This window comes from Acomys russatus, chromosome 22, assembly GCF_903995435.1.
Source record: "Acomys russatus chromosome 22, mAcoRus1.1, whole genome shotgun sequence".
NCBI classification, from domain to species: Eukaryota; Metazoa; Chordata; class Mammalia; order Rodentia; family Muridae; genus Acomys; species Acomys russatus.
Genome location: NC_067158.1, coordinates 44422579 through 44429542, shown reverse-complemented (window position 1 = coordinate 44429542; position 6964 = coordinate 44422579). Strand labels below are relative to the sequence as shown.

The 6964-nt window shown below is 42.7% G+C and overlaps 1 pseudogene; it reads left to right on the top strand.

The window, feature by feature from the left end:
* The first annotated feature begins 5142 nt into the window (after positions 1–5142).
* LOC127205747 (cofilin-1-like) lies at positions 5143–5999 on the top strand (annotated as a pseudogene).
* Positions 6000–6964: the final 965 nt, after the last annotated feature.

The window sequence follows — 6964 nt, the reverse complement described above, 5'->3', positions numbered from 1 at the left end:
TGGTGACATTCAATTAACGAAAGGCTGAGTTCTTCTATTAAAAACACTCCAGGAAAGATCACTAGATCTCTGCAAAGTGACCACAGACCTGAGTGGCATTTATACTTGTGCTAAACTAAACAGAGCTTTAAGCTTTGACAACACTGGTCTCTTTGTATTTTCGATTCTAGTGTTCAAGGTAAGGATCTCCTGGTGCCGTTGCTCCTGACCCATCCCATCGTGTTTATAACTTCCGTAGGTTCAGTTGAGTCCTGCCAGGCTCTTAGAGTTACTCTTGCTCTGTGAGAGCTAAAAGCTATGCTTTAAGTTTTAATTTCTGTGCCGCCGAGATTCATAAGACAAAAATGGCTCTAACTTGTAAGCCCCCTGCCCAAGGTCAAGTACTTCCTGAAATGATGGAGTCTATTGTTTATGTAAGATAACAAGCCACATGTTTTTATTCCCCTAAACAAGTTTGTAATTGATGACATGTAGGTAGGAGGTCCATAGGCAGGAAGTACATCAGGACATATGGTTGTCCCAGATTGGACTTGGTGGCTTTGCCTTTATAAGCCTCTGCAAAATGTGACTCATCACCATTTTCTGGGAACCCCAGAATGATGCTAACCAGAGTTCATCATTCCAGCAATTCGTGTTTGCTTCAAATTTAGCTCAAAATTGTAGAAGCGGTTTTATTATTTGCCCAGTGAGATTAACAGCTCCAATGAATGCATACAGGTCAAAGTACACAAATAGAATTGAATCACGGTAATGTGGAAAATGTAGGTTTGTCAGGAAACTGAGATCAGAGGTGGAGATCACAAGAAAGAGTAGTGCCAAGACTAGAGCTCTGAGATTCTGGTGACCAAAGGCTTCCCTTTGAGTTTTTGAGAGAGAGGGAGAAAGAGAGAGAGAGAGAGAGAGAGAGAGAGAGAGAGAGAGAGAGAGAGAGAGAGAGAGAGAGAGAGAGAGAGAGAGAGAGAGAGAGAGAGAGAGAGAGAGAGAGCATGTGTGTTGTAGGTATGGTGCATGCACACATGTATGACTTAGCGTATGCATCTACACTTCATATAGGAAAGGCCACAGAAGACAACTGGTGGCTGTTTAATCACTCTCCACATCATTTCTCTGAGATAGGTAAACCTAAGGCTAGGCTGGAGGGCCAAGAAGCTCCAAAAGTCCTCCTGTCCCTGTCCTCCCACACTGATGGAGTTACAGGTATATGGTCATACCCAACTTTTTTTTTTTTAATTTATATATTCACTTTACATCCCAATCATAGTCCCTCCCTCTTCTCCTCCCAGTCCCCACTCCCACCCTATTCCCTTTATTCCCCTCCCCTTGTCCACAGAAAAGAGAAGCCCTCCCACCAACCCACTCCAGCACACCAAGTCTCATCAAGACTGAGCTCCTCTTCATCCACTGAGGCCAGGCAAGGCAGCCCTGTTAGGGCAAAGTGATAGAAAGCAAACAACAGAGTCCATAGCATAGACAGCACCCATTCAACTTACTAGGGGACCCACATGAAGATCAAATTGCCCTTCAGTTACATATGTGTAGGGGGCCTAGGTCCAGTCCATGAGTGCTCCTTGCTTGGTGCTTCCATCTCTGTAAGCCCCCATGGGTCTATGTTAGTTAACTTTGTTGGTCTTCTTGCTGTGAGTGTTCTTGTACCCTCTAGGTGTTTCTATCCTTCCCTCCCACTCTTCCACGGGACTCCCTAAGCTCAGTCTAATGTTTGGCTGTGAGTCTCAGCATCTGATTTGATCAGCTGCTACACACCCAACTTCTTATGTGGGTACTGGGACCAAAACTCGGGTCCCCCTGCACACACAGCAAGTGTTCTTACCCACTGAGCCATAATTTTCCTTTTTATAGATAAATTGATTTGGTTATGATTTCTATATTGTATTTGAGGAAAAAACAAAATACATATTCCTTATAGAAAACAAATTTCTTTCTGAAATTTTTGAGTTTACACCAAAGTTGTCCTATAGAAATACTGTGAGAACTGTTTATGTAGTTTAAATTTTTCTAGTATTTTCTGATGGTTTGTAAATAACAGTAATTTAATAACATTTCATTTAAACTAATGCCTTCAAAATACTATCATTTAAGCATATAATCCATACACGGAACTATTCGTGAATTGTTTTTATTTTGTTTATTAGGTTTCCAAAGTATGCTATACATTTTACATTCATAGTACATGTCACTTTACATGATAAATTTTCATGGGAAATAATGTTTCTATATTTAGATTTCATAAAAATAAAAACTCAGAAAAGGAGGTTGTGGCATTGCGGATGCTCTAGTCGACTTGAACCTCTCCAGTTGCTGGGTATTCATCTTTATATCAATTAAGTCTCTATCAATTAAGCACTAAGGAAAATCCAATCTCTCAGGCACTGGACACACCGTCAGCTCTCCAGGGCCACATGCCAACAAGTACAGGTCTGCATGCGAGGTGTTGTGCAGGTCTCTGTACAGTGGATGCTACCTCAGGGTAAAACCGAGGTATTCACAGACCCAGCTCTGAGTGCCTTCGGGCCACTCCCTGCCTACATTACCTCCCATGGCTGGACATTTGATTTGAAGACTTAACAAGATACTATTCATAAGCAAGGGCCCAAAGCTCAGGAAACATTTTTCCTTGATTAAAAACAATTCATGTGGTCAGAATTTAAGCCTGCCTTTAGGATTGCAGAGATCACTTCAAGAAATCCAAAGTCAACAGCAGGAGCAGGGGCTGTCTCTGGCTGATGCCTGCCTTTGGATCCCTTTCCCCTAGTGCTGCCTCAGTAGAAGACATGTGTGCCTAATCCTACCGCAACTTGACATGGCAGTGGGAGGCCTCCATTTTCTGAGGATAAAGGGAGGACGGTGGAAGGATAGTTGGAAAGGGAGGAGAAGAGAGAAAGACTGGGAAAAGAGGCAGAGGAGAGGAGGAAGGGAAAGCTGTGATCAGGATGTAAAGTTATTAATTAATTAATTCACAGATTTTTAAAAAAGAAGTCAAAAGCCACGCTGGAGTAATTCAACAGTCCAGTACTGTGGTTTTCTCTTGTCATCAACACCCTGCATCCTCACCTACAACATTGGAAATATTTTTATTGCATCTGTGGTGAAGTCCATGACTTTTTTTCCCTTGCCATTCCTTAACTCTGTAAACATGCGTTATGATACCATGTGCATGGCATTTACATTGTACTGGCTGTTTAAGTAACCCAGAGATGACTGAAAGCATGCAGCAGAACTGTACAGGTTATGTGCAAACACTGGACTATTTACACAAGGGGACCTGACTGCTCCTGGATGTTGGTCCTAGAGCCAGTGCTCTGCAACCTTGTGGCACTAGATACTATTTAAAACAAAAATATAAAAGTCATCCTACTTTATTCTCATCAACCCACTATAGCCTTCATGTCACAACCTAAGGAAATTTCAAATGATTTTTTTAAAAATACGAATTAAATTAAATTGAAAATGTCAAATTTCATGTGGGAAAAGATTCGGGGATTCACCAGTGAAATGTTGAAAAGCCTTTATGCTATTTTTTTTTTTTTTTAACATTCTCTCACCTCTTTGGTCCTGCTATAGAAACTATTTGAAGTTACTTATGTCGAAGGGAGCTAAATACATTATAAAGGGGGAGAAAGAGGAGGCTTCATCAGAGTTACCAAAATGGTCCTCGTTTTTCTTATTTACATAAAAAAAAATGCTGGACTTGTTTGCAAGTCAGACTTGTAAGGGGGCCATCTGGGCTCAATGAACTGGCCTCATCTGTGACTAGTGGAGAATTTCACTGAACAGGGCCCCCAGAGAAGATCCATCTTGTCCCCGGTAGATTCCCCAGCAACCAGTAGTGTTCAGCTACACTGTGGGCTGTGCAAAATAAATAAAGGTTAAATGATTATCAAAATGTGACCAACATCTGCGCAGACAGCATGTGCCTCCGCAGGAGCCATATCGGTATTAAGGCAAAATACACTTGACTTTAGAAATGAACCTGTGGGAGACAGCTGCTCTGCACCCCTTGCTGGGGACCTGTTCAGGGGAACCAGTCCAGAGTGGTCCCCCAGCACCTGCTTCAGCCTCCTGTGGTCCCTGGAGCTGGATATAACCACTTGCAGCCTTTCTTGCCCATCATCATTCACTTTCACGTCTATAAATATCAAATAGCATGGCATCTGAGCTTCTGCATCCCCTTTGGAGGGGATTAGACATGAAAACAACAGTGTTTGTGTAATGTTAGGATGAGGACTCCAGAGGAGAGAGTGTTTTCTCTGTTGGCGTCCACTGTTAAGCATGGTAGGAGACATTTAGGGCAGACAATACTGAAAGCATGAAGTCTCTCCTAACCAGAGTTAATGGAGTGGACTTACTGTATGCCAAGCAGTTCAAACAGCCTGGATTATTTCACTTAATCCACATAAGACCCCACGGAGTCAGCCCTTTCATTAACCCTAGCTTTCAAATAAGGAAACAATGTTATTGAGGAAGCAACTTGCCCAAGGTCATACAGCTAAGAAATGGGGAAGCTGAGCTGGGCCCAGTTGGCTCTAGTAGCTATCTTAACAGAAGTGCGACAGTGCCATCCTCTGGTCCTCATGGAGAAGCATCACTTGCCAAAGAAATCCTGTACCAGAGTTTGAAGGTTTGTGTCCCCCCAGTGGGACACGGGGGGGGGGGGGGGGGGGGGGTGGGGCTGAGGCCCTGGGAAGTGATTAAGCTAGAAGCTTATGGCCCTCAAGAGCAGGGATAACGTATTTACAGCAGAGGTATCAGATACATCCTCCTTCAAGAAGACATTACAGTGAGGAAACAAAGCCCATGGGTGGGGAAGTGGACTCCCTCTGGTTCCTAAATGTACAGGTACCTTGAACCTGAACTTCCCAGACTGCAGGGCTCTGAAAAATAAAAGTTCATGACATACGACCCCTAGTCTATGGGGCTTCCTTGTAACAGCCAGGACAGATAACAGTGCCAATCATATTATATAAAGCCATGTCAAACTGTAAGCCTGTGGAATGAAAGAACTCATCAGAGAGGATGAACGTTGGCTTCATTTAAACGTGCACATACATTGAAAGTTTCACACCAGGCAAGAAATGAACCTTGAGATTGAGTGCTATACAACTAACAAAATCTAAAGGGTAGAGAATGCGTCGGTAAGGGGAGGGGGGCAGCATGTAAGCGTTCAGGGCAGCAGCTCAAAATCCAAATGTAATTTTTAAAACAATAGTACCATATAGATGAGTACATTATACTGACTAAATAGATCATATTTATGTGTTAATCAATATGTACATCAATATACAAATATGTATTTAACAGATATAATAGCAGTTAATGAGAAAGGGCCATAGATTTGAAAGAGAGCATAGAGTGACAGACCGGAGGGTTTAGAGAGAGAAAAGAGAAGTGGGAAATGATGTAGTTATATTATAGCCGCCAAAAAGAAATATGATGCTGCATTCAGAGCTTGTCAGCAGCAGCATCTGTCGGCCTAGTTCTTCTGTGGCTGTCCCTGTCTCCCTTTCTCTTCTAGATACAAGGCTTCTGGTGTGGCTACCTCTGATGGTGTCATCAAGATGCTCAATGATATGAAGGTGTCCATATCCTCAACACTAGAAGCAAAGAAACTCAAGAAGGCAGTGTTCTTCTGCCTGGGGACAGGAACGTCACCCTGGAGGAGAGCAGGGAGATCCTGGTAGGAGACATGGGGCATTCTGCAGAGGAGGGCTACGCCACCTTGGTCAAGATGCTGGCCGACAAGGACTGCAGCTAGCCTCTCTACGATGCAAGCTAATGACAAGGGACAGCAAGAAGGGGGGCTGGCGTTCATCTTCTGGACTCCTGATTGTGTACCCAGCCCCATGGATGCCATCAGGACGAAGATACCAGGGATCATGCATGAATTACAAGCAAACTGCGATGAGGAGGTCAAGAACCACTATGCCCTGGCAGAAAAACTAGGCAGCAGTTCTGTCATCTGCCCGGAGGGCAAGCCTTTGTGAGCCAGCTCTATCCCCCTGCCTGGAGAATCTAGCAGCAGTAGATCTGCTCTTGGGGGCTATAGGTGTCCCTTTCCTGCCAGACAGAGGGGATGGAATGCTATGGAAATAACCCAGTCATCTTCTTATCCCCCCTTTCCTCTTGATCTTGGCCACTTCTAGAAGCAGGACCAGTAAGAGACCTTCAGTGTAACAAATTTCTGGGAGACAGTGGCCCATTCCTTTAATCCCAGCAGAAGCAGAAGCAGGCAGATCTCTGAGTTAGGGGCCAGCCTGGTCTATAGAATGACTTTGTCTCAGGATGTGGCAGAGAGGGAGCAAAATTTTTAAACATAAATGTTTATCTTCAGTGATGTTAGTGTTTTGCAGTGAAGCCACGGTGAAGTTTTTGTAGTTGTAAATCTTACAGTAAAATATCCCTTAAATTTTCACATTTTCCTTAATCCTCAATTCAAATTAGAGCTAAAGTTTGACTTTTAAATAGTAACATTTTGTACAAATATTCAACATTTACACCTAACTTTGTTCTTTAGTTACCCTTTAATTACACTTACTTTTCTCCAACAATTGTATTTTACTTTATTAAAAAATCCAAAGGAGGGCTGGAGAGATGGCTCAGAGGTTAAGAGCACTGCCTGCTCTTCCAGAGGTCCTGAGTTCAATTCTCAGCAACCACATGGTGGCTCACAACCATCTATAATGTGATCTGATGCCCTCTTCTGCAGATAAAGCACTCATATACAATAAATAAATGTCTAAAAAAACAAACAAACAAAAATAACAAGGCAAGTCCAGGATAGCCAAAGCTACACAGAGAAATCCTGCCTCAAAAAAGCAAAAAAAAAAAAAAAAATCCAAAGGAAAATATCTTTAATGATGATCATTGATGTTAATGCTATTTGTTTCTGGAAGAGAACATGTGGGAAGTTACTGTTATTATTATTAGTATTAGTATTAGTATTAGTATT